The following is a 17863-nucleotide window of genomic DNA, read 5'->3' on the forward strand; positions in this document are numbered from 1 at the left end:
AAAGTTCCTAAAGTGTCCGACTCCACTATCACAGCAGGCAGTCCATTCCACACCCTAATCACTCTCTGAATAAAGAACTTACCTCGGACATCCCTCCCACCCTGAACCTTATAGTTATGCCCCCTTGTAACAGCTACAGCCACCCGAGGAAATAGTCTCTGAACATCCACTCTATCAATCCCCCTCATCATCTTATAAATCTCTATTAAGTCGCCTCTCATCCCCCTCTGCTCCAAAGAGAAAAGCCCTAGCTCCCTCAACCTTTCCTCATAAGACCTATCCTGCAAACCATGCAGCATCCTGGTAAATCTCCTTTGCATACTTTCCAATGCTTCCACATCCTTCCTATACTGAGGTGACCAGAACTGCACATAATACTCCAAATGTGGAATCATGCTTATGTGCAGATGAGACGTGATGGTTCAGTTGGGTCGCTTGAGTGTTACAAGTTAGCTAGGAAGGTTCTAAAGAGAGAGCTAAGAAGAGCCAAGCGAGGACATGAGAAGTCCTTGGCAGGTAGGATCAAGGATAACCCTAAAACTTTCTATAGGTATGTCAGGAATAAAAGAATGACTAAGGTAAGAGTAGGGCCAGTCAAGGACAGTAGTGGGAAGTTGTGCGTAGAGTCCGAGGAGATAGGAGAGGTGCTAAATGAGTATTTTCCGTCAGTATTCACACAGGAAAAAGACAAAGTTGTCGAGGAGAATACTGAGATACAGGCTACTAGACTAGAAGGGCTTGAGGTTCATAAGGAGGAGGTGTTAGCGATTCTGGAAAGTGTGAAAATAGATAAGTCCCCTGGGCCGGATGGGATTTATCCTAGGATTCTCTGGGAAGCTAGGGAGGAGATTGCTGAGCCTTTGGCTTTGAACTTTAAGTCATCTTTGTCTACAGGTTTCACAGGACAGCGCAACATTGTGGGCCGAAGGGCCTGTACTGCGCTGTAATGTTCTATGTTCTATGTTCTATGTACAGGGTCATGTACAGTTGCAGCATAACCCCGCGGCTCTTAAACTCAAGCCCCCGTTAATAAACGCTAACACATTATAGGCCTTCTTCACGGCTCTATCCACTTGAGTAGCAACCTTCAGAGATCTGTGGACATGAACCCCAAGATCTCTCTGTTCCTCCACATTCCTCAGATGCCTGCCGTTGACCCTGTAATCCGCATTCAAATTTTTTCTACCAAAATGAATCACCTCGCACTTATCAGGGTTAAACTCCATCTGCAGTTTTTTTTGGCCCAGCTCTGCATCCTATCAATGTCTCTTTGCAGCCTACAACAGCCCCCCACCTCATCCACAACTCCACCAATCTTGGTGTCATCAGCAAATTTACTGACCCACCCTTCAGCCCCCTCCTCCAAGTCATTGATAAAAATCACAAATAGCAGAGGACCTAGCACTGATCCCTGTGGTACACCGCTGGTAACCGGTCTCCAGTCTGAAAATTTTCCATCCACCACCACCCTCTGTCTTCTCTGAGATAGCCAGTTACTTATCTAATTGGCCAAATTTCCCTCTACCCCACACTTCCTTATTTTCTTCATAAGCTGACCATGGAGAACCTTATCAAACACCTTACTAAAATTCATGTATACGACATCAACTGCTCTACCTTCATCTACACACTTAGTTACCTCCTCAAAGAATACAATCAAATTTGTGAGGCAAGACTTGCCCTTCACAAATCCATGTTGACTATCCCGAATTAAGCATCTTTCCAAATGGTCATAAATCCTATCCTTTAGGACCTTTTCCATTACCTTACCGACCACCGAAGTAAGACTAACTGGCCTATAATTACCAGGGTCATTCCTATTCCCTTTCTTGAACAGAGAAACAACATTCGCCACTCTCCAGTCCTCTGGCACTATCCCCGTGGACCGTGATGACCCAAAGATCAAAGCCAAAGGCTCTACAATCTCATCCCTTGCCTCCCAAAGAATCGTTGGATATATCCCATCTGGGCCAGGGGACTTGCCGACCCTAAGGCTTTTCAAAATTGTTAATACATCCTTCCTCAGAACATCTACCTCCTCCAGCCTACCCACCTGTATCACACACTCATCCTCAAAAACATGGCCCCTCTCCTTGGTGAACACTGAAGAAAAGTATTCATTCAATGCCTCTCCTATCTCTTCTGACTCCATGCACAAGTTCCCACTACTGTCCTTGACCGGCCCTAACCTCACCCTGGTCCTTCTTTTATTTCACACATAAGAGTAAAAAGCCTTGGGGTTTTCCTTGATCCGACCCGCCAAGGACTTCTCATGCCTCCCCCTAACTCTCATCATACCTTTTTTTACCTTATTCCTTGCTACCTTGAAACCCTCAAGCGACCCAACTGAACCTTGTTTTCTCGTCCTTACATACGCTTCCTTTTTCCTCTTGACAAGACATTCAATCTCTTTTGTGAACCGTGGTTCCCTCATACGTCCATTTTCCTCCCTGCCTGACAGGGACATACCTATCAAGGACATGCAGTATTCGTTCCTTGAACAAGCTCCACTTTTCATTTGTGCCTTTCCCTGACAGTTTCTGTTCCCATCTTATGCTCCCTAATTCTTGTCTAATCGCATCATAATTACTTCTCCCCCAATTATAAACCTTGCCCTGCCGTCTGGCCCTATCCCTCTCCAATAGTGAAAGACACCAAATTGTTGTCACTATCTCAAAAGTGCTCTCCCACAAACAAATCTAACACTTGGCCCGGTTCATTACCCAGTACCAAATCCTTATAATGTGCTTGACATGTTATCATTTCAAAATAACTGCATATTCAAATGGTATTGTCAATCATCAATTTTGGGCCAAATCATCAGATTGTCGGAGACCAGACATACGACTGGAAATGTGCATTGGGATCCTATGCGAGTCTCAGTGTGTTGGCCTTCAAGGCAATTACCCAGGAAGTTTCAGCTTTTGATGGGCAATTCCCCAGAACTCTTTGTGAGTATCGCTGATTCTGAACTAGAAGCTTGGGAGTGGCTTGAATAGTTACCTGGGGAATGTTAGATGGAAAGATCCTCATGTAACACTTGGGTAATTCCAAAACTAACCATTGAGTCATCCCCCAACTATCACCCTGACCGTGCTTATCCTGGTAACCTTCAACCATGTCCCCAATCCCCAGACTACCGTCCTGATTATAGTCACTTGGCTTCTCTCCCAACCTGACGACACTCAATCTCACCTGACTACCCATTCTAACCCCCCGACTACCTCATTGACCACTTGACTACCTTTCCGACTACGCAACGATCCACTCCAACCCAACTTGAATACACTCACGACCTGATGCAACTGCCCCTTCAATCTGACCTGACTTCCCTGATTCGACTACCCACTCTCTCAACTCCTCCCTACCCAATTGACAGACCACAAAAAGGGCGGCTCCCATGACATAATGCTAGAGGGGTGGGTTCTGATTGAGCCTGCCCCACCAGCAGCTTAAAACTTTATTAAATAAGATCATGGAGACCTTTAAAAAGGGTGCCCCGATATAAAAGAATAAAATTGAAATACCTCCCCCCTCACTCAACCGTGCCCCACACCACAATGATGGAACTCACCTTTTGGCAGTTCCCTGACGGATCTCCATCCCCCACTAACATCCCAGGACCATTCAGATAGAATCCGGAACCCCTCAAGTGACCAAACCCCCCCCCCACCACTCATTATGAGGATTCATCCTGTTCATTCCCTTGTTTCTTCTTTGTTTTATCTTGCTGTCATCATTCTTGATCCATGGTTGAATAATGAGCATGCATCTTTAAGTGAAATATCAGAGGGAATGAGGAATTCAGAAGCTACAGGAGAGAACACTCTGCTAGTCTCTGCGAGTTTGAACAGGAGCTTCAGAGAGAGAGATGGGGTGCGACTTGGTTTGATTAATTGGTTGACGGCCAGTGAATTGGTCAAAAGGCCCTATGTGCCCGGTAACAGGTGGTGAATGGATCCCATCCCAGTGGAATGGATCTCTGAGACCTGAGGGAGCAGTTGAGTCCAGACACATAAAGACAAGGACCTGCTTTCTATCCCTCTCCAGAAAAGTTGTGAGTGCTGTATTCCTGAAGTTGCAGAGAGCCAGAATGAATCGACAGTAAAACCTCAAACTGAAAGCCAAGGAGTAGGGTGCTAAAAACCACTATCTGAACAAAGACTCTTTTCCCCTTTTACTTAATTTAAAAAGTCCCTTTCTTCCCCTCTGTGTTTCTCCTGTATGCGGGGGGGGTTACAGTGGGATGAAATTAGAGGTGAAATAATTGTTAATTGTATTTTCTGATTATTTCATTACAGTTCTTCCTATTAATAAAAAGTAATTGTGTTTACATTTACAAACCTAGTGACTAAAATTCTTGGACAGACTCAGGCCAAAGACTGCAGTTATATTGGTAAGATGGGTATCGAGGGATATAGACCTAATGCATGTAATTGGGACTAGATAAGTGGTAAAAACTGGGTGGCATTGACAAGTTGGTCCAAAGGGCCTGTTTCAATGCTGTAAACCTCTTTGACTCTCTGACTCTCGGATCACCTGGATTTCAAAGGAAGAACTTTTGTGTGGAATGACAATCTACCAGAATTGCCATTCCATCAGAAGTTACAGCCCATAGATTCATATAGTGAGAAATAAGCACAAAGCTCTAAATTGTACTATCCCAAGATCTCGAGTATTGGGAACTTTTTAAAGTTTAAACTTGCTTAAAATCTCACTACAATACAATTTCACATTGAAAAAAACCCACATTTAAAACAACATCTAAGGCAAGGCCACAAAGGGGTAAACAGCATTTAATTCTGTACATCGAACATTAAAGCGAACATTTGCAGAAGAAAGCTTTCAAACCAATGAATCAAGCCTTCCACAAATCATGCTCATTCAGACAAACTGGAAAAAAAGCTTTTCATTCGCAAATTAGGAAGCTTTCACACACATACTCTAATTGTCTTTCCCTTTTCACAGCATTTTTATTTTTTACTATAGGTCTCTAACTTATTCCTTTTTAAAAAAAATTAGAGTACCCAATTCATTTTTTCCAATTAAGGGGCAATTTAGCGTGGCCAATCTACCTAGCCTGCACATCTTTTGGCTTCTGGGGGTGAAACCCACGCAAACACGGGGAGAATGTGCAAACTCCACATGGCCAGTGACCCAGAGCCGGTTCTACATTCTACTTCTGGCTGGACTTCACACCAAGCTTCAATTCCCCACTCTTATTCAAATGCTCATTCGCTACTTATTTCATTCTGTGTGCCATCCTTATCTTTTTAAACTAAATCTCACTTCTCCTGCACAACCAATGGACTATTTCTGTAATCAGTGACAATTGTACGGCTAGCCAAATTACGTAAAGCAAAATCCCACAAACAGAAAATGATTGAATGAATGAAGCTGTGCTGTAAAATTCTAAAGTCATAAAACTGATGGTGAAATTCCCCTCAGTTGTTCTGTTCAATTCTCGCTGAAACTGCAGCAAGACTCCACCATAACGGCCTTGGAAAAGTTTGAGGATTAATATAGTTGGATCCTGGTCTTAGCAAATTCTGGTTAGTCTTGCAGCCTTCATCTTCCCTCCCCTTACGATGTCAGTCATGTGATGAAGAGAGAAAAATGGGCAGGATGTCTATCCACTCAGAGTTTCTATTGCTCTGAGGTTTATTGACCTCACACTCATTGATTGTGGAAATGAAAATCTGGCAGTTTTTATAATGAGCTGCAGATGTGCAATGCCAATTTTAGACCTCACTGGTGATTTGACAGTTTTCGTGTCCCACAACCAGTTTAAATAAAAACCAGTTTCTAACATTAACCCTGAGCTGCCGCTGCCTGGAACTTTGTCAACAGTCTTTTGGAACTCAAGGTACACCAGGGCTTTCAATGGTCTACGTGGTCGGTCAATTCCTCAATGAAACTGAGCTAGTTAGATAATCTGGATCTGATCCTATGCTGACTGCTGTTTACTCGTTTATTGTTGAGCAATGAATCCTCAATGTAACTCCTGACAATCAATTCTATACTTTGCAGAGATTGAAAGTGAGATTTAAATTAAAATTCATTATTTAAATTTCATTTCATTTTGTTAAACTGTATTAATTTTCAAAATAATTGTCAATATTTATTGCACCCACTTTGTAATGTGTGAACCATATTATTCCCTTTAATTCTGCTGGTAACTTTCTATCAGTTTACCATCAGGGTTTCCAGCATGGCTCACTCTCACACTCCCATCCACCATTCTTGTTGAATTTTTATATCGAGTTGATACTGGGCCTTTGGTTCAATTAGAATTAATTGTTTGCATGTTATTACATGTTGCTTAGCAGTATTAATTATTTTCAAATTAGTAGCAAGAGCACTTGTAACACTTGCCTTGGGACTTTTGGTACAAAGCACAAATTGTGGCTGCACCCTAATCCTATTAGATGTTGATGATTCTGCTTAGTTGGGATAAGTAAAACGAACACTATTATGTCAATTGAAACACTTACCCTAAACCAGAAACTAATCTGAAGGAAGCAATTTGATCACACATTACATATTCAATTCAGTGGAGAACATTTCAACTTCACTGAGGAACCAAAGGTTGTTTTCATGTCAATCAAGAGTGGAATTGACTGTCTAAATATGGCATATTCAGTAAAAAGAAGCAAAATTCCATAAATCATATGGAATTAGAATAATGAGAATTACAGCAAATATTTCAAGGATCTCTCAGAATAGTCGTGAGGGTAGCAGATGCAGCACATAAAATCAGAACTTGAGTATTGCTGAAAAAAGACATGTTGTGGAAGCTTTTCATCTTGCACTCATCAGGGCAATTACAAGAATACCAATGTCAAGGGAAGCAACAACTTCATACAGTATGAGAAGAGGGTGCTGATTGTTGGCAAGTGAACTTAAATTGGCAGCGGCATTGTCATGGAGAATGCACCAGTTGGTGGTGACTGAGAGTTAACTGTCAAGCATTGTTTGAAATTTAAACAAGGCAGCTTGACTCTGTTTTGTCAAGGCATTGACCTGAGGAATTAACCGATGAATGGCTATCACCTATTTTGTTTAGCTGAAACAGGCACAATGTGTGTATTGTGCCTGTTTCAGGCAGCAGGGTAGCATGGTGGTTAGCATAAATGCTTTACAGCTCCAGGGTCCCAGGTTCGATTCCCGGCTGGGTCACTGTCTGTGTGGAGTCTGCACGTCCTCCCCCTGTGTGCGTGGGTTTCCTCCGGGTGCTCCGGTTTCCTCCCACAGTCCAAAGATGTGCGGGTTAGGTGGATTGGCTATGCTAAATTGCCCGTAGTGTCCTAATAAAAGTAAGGTTAAGGGGGGGGTTGTTAGGTTACGGGTATAGGGTGGATATGTGGGTTTGAGTAGGGTGATCATGGCTCGGCACAACATTGAGGGCCGAAGGGCCTGTTCTGTGCTGTACTGTTCTATGTTCTATGTTCTACTTTCTATCTGCAAAGAACAGGGCATTGTATATTAATACATGTAGCTTCGAATGCATACAAATGCACTGCACTGCAAACCCGATTGACAATCCAGCTTTGACAAAGAGTCATCCAGACTCAAAATGTTAGTTCCCTTCTCTCTCCACAGATGCTGTCAAACCTACTGAGATTGTCCAGTATTTTCTGTTTTTGTTTCAGATTCCAGCATCTACAGTAATTTGCTTTTATGACAACCCAGCATTATTTTATGGACTCTGAGGATTATTTAGCAATTGTCCAATTGTGGAACCACATCCACTGTTTTTTCCAGCATGGGCTGCCTGGGTACAGTCTGTGCTTTGTCCATTGTGAACAGTGGAAGGGACATTCTGTTTGATACCATCAAACAGATCGTAGGGCCTACATACCTAATATCACACTGGCACTGAAATTTATATATCACATTATTCTATTGTGTGATCAGCAAAACATCTTTTTGGCTTGACAGCAGCATCCTGTGAGTGAAGAATACCACTTCTGTTGCTGCAATATAGTAGCAGCATGAAAAGTTAGTTGAGAATCGGTAGTCTGGTTGGTGGGAGGTGTAAAAAATATGACTTTATAGTATTATCTAACCCCTGGCCTCAAGTCGTAGACTATTCTCTAGTCTGGGGGAATTGCAATATATATATATCTATAACGCCGTATAATATATATAGATACCATTGTCAGACATCTTGCTTCTTTAGCTATATGCATTCAACGAGCACATGTATGAATAAAATTATGCATAAATCTAGACTCTATCAATAATCCTCATTGTGCCTAACGTTATTCTGACAACCAATGTAAGATTGCCAGTCGGGCTCACGGTATGTAATTTTCATGTACACTGAAAGTGACATATATTACGTAAAAGGGCCCTGTCCTTTGCAAAGAGAAATAACATGTATACACATTGAACCTTTTCAGCTAAACAAAATAAATTATTGCCATTTGCTAGTTCATTCCACAGGATTACGCCTTGACCAACCAGAATCAAGCTGCCTGGTTTAAATTTCAGACAATACTTGGCAGTTAATTGTCAGTCACCATTAACTGATGCATTCTCCATGGCCATGTCTCTATTAATCAGAGTCCATTTCGCACCAGTCCGCACCCTCTTCTCATAGACTTTCCTCTTCCTTCTTTGGCGATCACTCCAAAATTTTGATCATGGTTTCTTGCATGGCAAATGAGCCCTATCCTAGAGCCGCATTTTCGACCGCACACTTGGCATGTGTTTCCGAGAGGTGGGATGGGTGCTTAGACTCTAGCTCTCTGGTATTCCTTTCTCTGGCTCTTATCCGCATCTTATGTTGCCATCAGGTGTCCTTGAAGATTTGTATCCCTTCAATCAGGAGGTCCTCCAAATAGATCTCTTTTGAGTCTCCCAGGCATTGATGTCCATGTTGCATTTCTTGAAGTAAGACTTCAGGGTGTCTTTGAAGTGCTCCATTGTCCTCCTCTTGTTCGTCTTCCTTGAAATGGGCAAAGAATAATTACTTTAGCAGTCTGGACTCTGAGATTCTAAGCACATGGCCGGCACAGCGGCGTTGGTTTTGGATGATCATAGCTTCGATTCTGGTGCTCTTGGCTTCACAAAAACACTGATGTTAGTACACCTGTCCTCCCATTTGATGAGGAGAATTTGAGTCAGACAGCATTGATGACACCTCTCCAGGGCCTTGTGGTGACGTCTGTTCGTAGTACAAGTGTTTGAGCCGTATAGGAGTTTTGGGAGGATGACTGCGTTGTACACAAGGACCTTGGTGTCAGCATGGATATTGGGGTCATCAAAGACTCTTGTACTAGGTGTCCGAAGGAGGCACTTGCGGATGTGATATGATGTTGGATCTCTGCATTGATGTCAGCCTTAGAGGAGAGGTGGCTCCCCAGGGAAGGGAAATAATCCATGTTTGGTGGTGTTTCTCCATTAACTTTGGTGGAGGGAGAGATCGGATCTTGCCTGGGGCAGGTTGGAAAATGACTTGAATCTTCTTGAGGTTGAGGCTCAGATCTATTCTTTGGTATGCTTCCACAAAGGTGTCAAGCATGGCTTGGAGATTCTATTCTGAGAGAGTGGAGAGGGCAAAGTCATTCACGAACTGGAGTTCCACGAGTGATTTCAGTGGCATTTTCTTCTTGGATTTCAACATGTTGAGTTTGAAAAGATTTCCATCCATCCTTTCGGCGATGTCCACTCCATTAGGAAGCTTGCTCTTGACAATGTGAAGGAAGGTGGTGATGTAAATGGAGAAAAGAGTGGGGGTGATGACACATCCCTCCCAGCTTGACACCAGTCTTGAACTCAAAGGTTTGTGTTATTTTCGTCAATGAAGACTGCCACCACATCTTGTCATGGAGGAGTAGGAGGATGTTGATGAATGTCTCTGGACAGCCGGCTTTTGTTATAGTCTTCAATAGCACTTCCTGACTGACAGAGTCAAAAGCCTTGGTCAATCGATGAAAGTCATGTCGAGTGGTTGATGTTGCTGGTGTTTCTCTTGAACTTGGCGAGCAATGTACATCATATCCACTATTCCACGATTTGGTCAGAAGCCACACTGTTTTCCAGAAGGACTTTTCAGAGACTTGGAGAAGGCGGCTGCCAAGGATTCAGGTAATGACCTTCTTTGCAATTGAGAGTGGGGAGATTCCTCGGTAAGTTCCAGAGTCCGCTTTGTCTCCTTTCTTGAATCTGGTGGCGATGACGGCATCTCTGAGGTCGGCAGGAATTTCTTCTCTGTTCCATATTTTCAGCAATGGCTGATGGAGATGATGGGTGATCTTTTCTCCACCAAGTTTTAAAATCTCCACTGGGATCCCATCCACTCCTGTGGCCTTTCCATTCTTCATGTGTTTCATGGTGGCTTCAACTTTGTCCACGCTTGGTGGGAGTCCAAGGTCAACTTTGATGGAGAGTTGGGGGACTTCCTGAAACGCATTCTCATCTATAGTTGTATCATGGACCCCTAACTCACTGGCAATCGATTGGGTCGCATCCCAATCAATTGATACGAATCCCCCCAATACTGAGGCTGTCCCTCGATCGTGGGGCGGTTCTTTCTAACTTGTTTGTGTCCTTTTGCTTCAGACTCCGTTGGTGCCGGGAAGTCTGACCTGCCATAGAATGTTTCGATTGCAGCTAATTGTTGTGTCCATTGTGCCCGGGAATCACCGGGAATCGCTCAATTAGTATGCAAACGTGTTAGTTTCTATGCTGTTTGGTTTCTTCACAGACAGAATACACAGAGAGGTTCTGCAACCTGCTTGTCTTTCTGACATTGTCCAATTTTCCCTGCATGCATTTCAATCCTCCATTTTACGTCGGGAAGTGGCCAGCTTCGGTGGCTACAATTGGTAAATAATTTAAATTGGGTCCTTCGCTGAATTTCACTAATTCAGATGACGCTCTATCTCACAAAATGAGTACACAAGCTACTATGAGGTGTCTCCGAAAGCAAGTTTGCTTCTAATCTATTGAATGTTAAAATTGACATCTCTTTTGACATTTGAGCATTTTTACATGAATATTTTGAGTAACACCTTCAGATTGCAGAAACAAACTTTCCTCAAGAAGTTTTGTACACATTTCAGAGAACAAAGAAGGAAGGATCACAATCTTTTTGGATATTCAATAATGTTACATGAATTGGATTGGGAGGATTAACATGTAATGGCACATCTTCAGATACAAAGACACCTCAAGATATGTTTACAGCATCATCAGCACTCAAAGACCTGAATGTGGAGTATGTCAATGGAAATCTGTTTTCAACACCTTTGCTTCACTGCTGGGCCAATAACCAAGTGATGCCTGCTGCAAATTGATTTACAGACAACTTCAAGAACTGAATTTCCGTGAAGGTCACTCTAGCATTAAGTTTCAATTCAGCAGATTCCTTCGAAGTCACTTTCGGGGATATTTGACAGGTAAGGCAGCCTGCAGCATAGTCACCCGGAAAGCAGGTAGGAGATATAACATTTACCCTTCATCACACTGCCAGTGAAAATAGATACCAACTGAAAAATGTATAAACTTTTCCCGTTGAGTGGAATTATAAAGAATCTTGTGAATTTTCAGTACAGCACATGTGGCAGGTACAGCTCTTACACATTCACCCAAAAGCATGTAGGAGCGTTATTACATTAATATTGAAGTGGTTTCTGACCAGAGAACTAAGATTAAAAAAATATATACTTTGCAAACTGACTTTAATCGCAAAGCCTGTGCCATCTCCTTGGTGACTCGAGAAGGTGTACTTTTCCTATCCTTCAGCTGAAGACTGCGTTGATGCGCTCCCTGGATGAGATGCATGATTATGGTTGCAATTGATGTTTGATGGATCGACTTCATTGCCATAGACATGACCTAGAACCTTTACATGTTGGATCATGCAATGTCTCAAGCAGCTGGAACCACAGCAAACCATGTACTGGCTACCAGCACTTCTCACTGGATAGTGAGTCCATTATCCATAGAGGAGCATGGCGAGAGCAAGAAAATGTGTGAACACTTCAAGGGTGTTACTGATCTTTCCAAATTCTCCCGAACTATCATACGTAACTATAACAAACTACTACAGGTGGATCTCAAAGGCACCCTTTGAAGTGCTGAGAAGAGAACGTAGCTCTGTGCTTATTCTCTTACTTTTTGGGGATTTCTTACAGATATACAGAAAGGAATCATTTGTTCCATTGTAGTGAATCCCTCATGAATGACTACAATGTTGTCAGAGTTCCACTAATGCACCTGCTCATCCATTATCTCCCGTCTGAAAGCAGGCTTGGAAGAACACCCATGAATATAAATATAGTTTGAAACATAATAGGAATGTTCTTCATCATCCCCTGCCACTTGCACTACTTATTCCTCTCAGGTATGTACCTTCCTGAAACTCTGCCTACATTTTCTAGGGTGTTAATATCTGTGCTGGTGCTTAGGCAGCTGGAATATCTTACTGTAACATATTGTAAATTACCTGGTCATTTCAGCGAGTGCTGCCTCCTCTGCTCTCCTCATCTTGGGAAGAACCGATCGGAAAAAAAATGAGTACATTTAAAATGCAGCTGTCAGACAACAGCTTCCAAAAACTGTTCAAATCATACACATTATAATTGAATCATGCAGCTGTTTTCTAAGTGTAGCTGCTACTGTGATGATTTTGAGAAGCAAGCAGTGTATGCAGGATTATTATAAATGTTGGATTCTTGATAACCATACCTCCAAATACTGTTTACATGCTCATGTTCCCTTTTCAAATCAAACAAAAGATACAAAATACACATTTTCATGCATAATCCTGTGTGGCTGTGAGTTATCCAGGTTACCCACTATACACTCCCTATTTTCAGACATGAACAACTATTTGTTCTACTAGTCAGTCTCTGCAAATGCATTTCGCACACAGGGCGGAACCTTACCAAAAGATGGCAAAGTGTCTGTTCCGGTGAGAAAAATGGGGCAATCCCATCGAACCATCAAAAGGATTTCTCATTGAATTTTGAGCCTCTTAAAGAAAGTTTTTTTCCCCATGTGAATCATGCCACACTCTTGATGGCCTCCTCCTGATTCGCTCACCCCAGGAAAATTTCATCACTTCAATTACTAGGGAATTCCATTTCAACACCTCCCCTGCACATTTCTCCTGTCCATTCCCTCAAAACCACCACCTCTCTCATACTTCTTGCATTAAGTGACAGGACTATTGAGTGGATGGATGGCCCCCACATCTGCATTCTCAAGAGCCACCACAATGATGCCCCCCACCCCCCGTCATGACCTGTAACGGGGTGAGTGATGATAGACTTCACCATGCAGCCTTGCATTGGGGTTCATATCAGTGCATCCTGTGTGATGTAAACTCTTATATGACTCAAATCAGTGGCCGTGAGCTTCAGCTCTGCATATTTAATTGACAATATTATTGACTTGTCCACGAAGGGTAAAATTGCATATCAAGCTAATGAATGTCTCTTGTGAAAGACGAGGCACAGCTGATAAGAGTGAAGCCTGCAAGTAGCATGATAAGCATACATCTAGAGGGTACCCTCACTCTGCCTCTTCACAGCCCTACAAGCTTATTCTTGAGAGAAAAACTTCCTAAACAAGTCCAACTTGCACTCAATAGAGCTTAACACCTTGGTCCTCAGAGTTCTGCCTTAGGGTGGTGTTTTGCTCAGTTCAGTAATGCTTCCCCAATTGAGAGGCTCTTCATTCTTCATGAGGCAGGGATGCAACCCATTCCTGAAAACTCAATCTGCCCTTGCAGTCTGATCTCTCATGGGACCTCACCCAGGAACCTCTGTCACCCCACGTGCTGACCCTCAGTATTCTGGTTTGCCCACCCACTTACCAGCTTACCAGCACGGTAGCATTGTGGATAGCACAATGGCTTCACAGCTCCAGGGTCCCAGGTTCGATTCCGGCTTGGGTCACTGTCTGTGCGGAGTCTGCACATCCTCCCTGTGTGTGCGTGGGTTTCCTCCGGGTGCTCCAGTTTCCTCCCACAGTCCAAAGATGTGCAGGTTAGGTGGATTGGCCATGCTAAATTGCCTTTAGTGTACAAAATTGCCCTTAGTGTTGGGTGGGGTTACTGGGTTATTGGGATAGGGGGAGGTGTTGACCTTGGGTAGCGTACTCCTTCCAAGAGCTGGTGCAGACTTGATGGGCCGAATGGCCCCCTTCTGCACTGTAAATTCTATGAATTCTATGTGCAGTCCCTCAGCAGTGATTTGACTGAAAGCCCAGCAAGGTGGACACAGGAAGTGATGCCTGCATGCCAGCCTCCAGGCCCCCTTAAAGCCAGGGGCACCCCAAAGAGAATGGAAGGTAAGGCCAGCAACTCCTCCCCCTGAAATTGAGTGACTGAACCCCAGACCCGGCCCCAAGTTGAACTTATCTGTGTCTCCCACATCCTTTCTGGTGCACCCTGAGCAGTGAGGAACCTGGAGAACCATTGTTACCCAGGTGCTCCCCCCTCATATCCCCCTCAGAGGTAAGGCCAGCAGGTTCACACTTTTGTAGACCTGTTGCAAATGTCATCAGAGTTACTGTTCCACGAGGGGGGAGGAGCTGGAGAGAGTGCTCACTAATGACATGCCAATGTAATAAAATCAGGTTCCTGGGCTCCAGCAGTGACTTGCACTACTTCACTGTTGAGGTAGGGTAAACATTCCCAAACCCAATCACACTGGGGATAATTGCGTTTCTTTCCGGATTTTGAGCCTGTGCCGAGTTTCTCACGGGCAGGGTCTGCGGGTTCAAAATCCCCCCATAGATTTAAACTTATGTAGGTCTCCTAATTGTATGCATGCTCATATACATTGGCTGCTCATCTGGGTGATGTTCCTTGGCCAAAAAATTGTTTCGTTACCTGTATGGTAGGTAACATGTGCTACTCAATCCTTGGTTAGTGATGAGGTATTCTGAATCCCGATGAAGAAGATTCAAACTCTTCCAATAGCAACACAAGGTTTATTGAGTAACTACAACAATATTTACATGAGTTCTTTACTTTAACTTTGATACTAGTGGTAAGGTTAACAAGATGTAACTAAATGTAACTCTATTGGCCATCTAAACTAGTCTGCTGTTGCTTTGATCACCGTGCACCCAAGAGAGAGAGAGAGAACCAATGTGGCTGCACTTTATACCCCTGTTGGTCCGGCCCTCTAGTGATCATGTGGTGCTACTAATTACAGATTAACTCCTTGTGCACATGCACACATAGAGATCACTACAAGAATGTCTTTCCCATGGTTGCCTTGGTGACTGTGGCACACTTGGATCTCTGAGATTGATGGTCATTCTGTACGTAGTATAGCCTGCCTGATCCTTTTTCCCTGACTGGCTGATTAGAGTGAAGGAACAGCTTCACTAGTTGATTGTACATGCCTGGGGTTGCACCGGTATATTTGGTCATTCACTTCCACCTCATATGAGCGAAGTGACAATTTCTCTACAAATGTCCCAAGCTTACATGTGGTCTGACTGATTCCCGCTGAGAGCTTTGATGGTTTGTACCCCAGCTGGCTACTTATGTTTTTCCATGAGTGCATACTGGTCATTCAAGGAGCCTTTCAAGTTTTCACCTTCTCTGCGTGCCTTTATGACTTGCCATTTTGCCTGCTGTATAACTAGTTGAGTTTTTTCAATTCCCACTTTGAGGGTCATTTTTTCTTTGTGGTACCTTTGTGTTGTTTCTGAAATGAAGGGTGAAATTAGTAGGATAACGTATTCCCGCTCTGCCATACATGTGCTCTCAAGCTCTGTATTTCTATATATGTCTAGCCTCCCAACCCACATAAATGTGATTGTTTCTTCGATGCCCTCTGAAATGGCCTAGCAAGCCTCTCAGTTTCTGGCGATTCGGGATGGCCAATAAATGCTGGCCCAGGCAGCGACGTCCACATCCCATGAAAGAATAAACAAAAAGCAACAACATGAAATTGGGGTCTCTGTATGTTATGTTTTGCTGAGGGAATTTATTATTCAGAACCTTTTTTATTGTTCATTGAGAGGCTCTAAGCAAAGGAAATATGGAAAAAAAAATCAAGATTAATCGAGATTTGGTAGAGACATGACTGCGGTGTTCTTTGTGGTTCTATTCCTAGGTTGGTGCAGTGTTCAGAAAGACTACAAATAGTTTTTATATGGAACAAAGCTAAAGATTTATATACACTGCTTAATTGGATTTGACACTTACTTCTAGACAATAAACAGTTGATAACAAACAATCTACACTCATCTGCTACTAATCTCTACACTGATACAATAACTATGATCTGCTCTCGCTCACACTATATTTCCTACAGTCTGCCTTCTAGCTTTCTCCTCAACCTCTCACCAAAAGGCTTAGCATCGATATCTTATATAGTTCTACATCTAGCTCCCTCTAGTGGTTGATTTGGACATAACATTAACCCTCACAGTTCTGTACATTTATGAGAATGTCACAGTGACAACAGGGTTTGTTAAAAGATACTTCTTGCATAAGAAAGGGGGGAGGTAAGGAAGTACAATTTTACAGCAGCACTGCCATTTTCGAAACAGTTTATGAGCTATCTAAATCTTGCACAGCTGTATCCAATGCTAAATGACATGGTGCACCTCATGATGACTAAATGGATAATGAACTACTCGTAGATTAGTGGTTGCTTCTGGCACAATATCATTCTTTTTCACAGCTTTCCTATACTTGCATAAAGTTCCAATCGTCCAGAGGAACTGGTCAGGCTAGTGCTTAAGTCTTAATTTGTTCATTTAAAAGCTTCCGGTGAAACTATTTGCTGGTGGATATTGCTTTTGGAATTGGACAGGCCTTGGACAATAAGTAGGACCACCAGCTCAATGCTTTGCTTGCAAAGCAGAGAAAGAAAAACATTGGTGAATCCCATATCACAATCCCATGCCTGTTTAGAATATTCAGCCAATTCCTTCTCTTTCAGCTCCAGAAGAAGCCACAGCCGATGTTTAAGTATATAGACAACACTGGTAACTGCCCAACAATGTTGGAAATTTTCTAGGTATGTCCTGGCCACAAGAAGACTGATAATCCCATTGAGCCAATGTTTACCCCACCAGCCCATTCTCAATTACCGGTAAAGTGAAGGAAGTAGTTACCAAAATTACATAACACTTACCCACCAATAAAATGCTTGTTTTAGCTTAAATTGGATTCCCGCAGAACCAGCTTCAGCCCTGTTTACAGCCTTGGGAAAATATGGACCAAAAGCGGAATTCCAGAGGTGAGGTGAGTGTACCATCTTTTGACATCCAGGCAGAATTCTACTGAGTACAGCCTTCAGAGCCATGGTAAACCTGAAATCAATGGGAATCATGGTGAAAAGTGATTGACGTTAACCTGTCATATATCAAGACCATTGAGATTATGGGAGGTCAATCGTCTCAGCTCCAAGGCTTCACTGTATGAGTGCCTAAGGTTGTATCCTCAGCCTGACCATGTTCAGCTTCTTCATCAATGACCTTCCATCCATCATAAGGTCATTTGTAATTCCTGAGATAATGAAAGCAAACCACTGAAAACAAGCATGAGATCACGATATGCAGCAAGACCCGGACAGCAGGGATGGGATCTACCCCAGAATACTGAGGGTGGCAAGGGAGGAATTGCTGGGGCCTTGACAGAAATCTTTGTATCCTCATTGGTTACAAGTGAGGATCCCACAGGACTGGATGATAGCCAATGTTGTTCCTTTGTTTAAGAAGGGTAGGGGGATAATCCAGGAAATTACAGGCCAGTGAGCTTTTCATCAGTGGTAGGGAAGTTATTGGAAAAGGTTCTTAGGGACAGGACTTACTCACATTTGAAAACAAATGGATTGATTAGCGAGAGGCAGCACAGCTTTGTGAAGGGGAGGTCATG

The sequence above is a fragment of the Scyliorhinus canicula genome, chromosome 3 (assembly GCF_902713615.1).
Source record: "Scyliorhinus canicula chromosome 3, sScyCan1.1, whole genome shotgun sequence".
In the NCBI taxonomy this organism is placed as follows: Eukaryota; Metazoa; Chordata; class Chondrichthyes; order Carcharhiniformes; family Scyliorhinidae; genus Scyliorhinus; species Scyliorhinus canicula.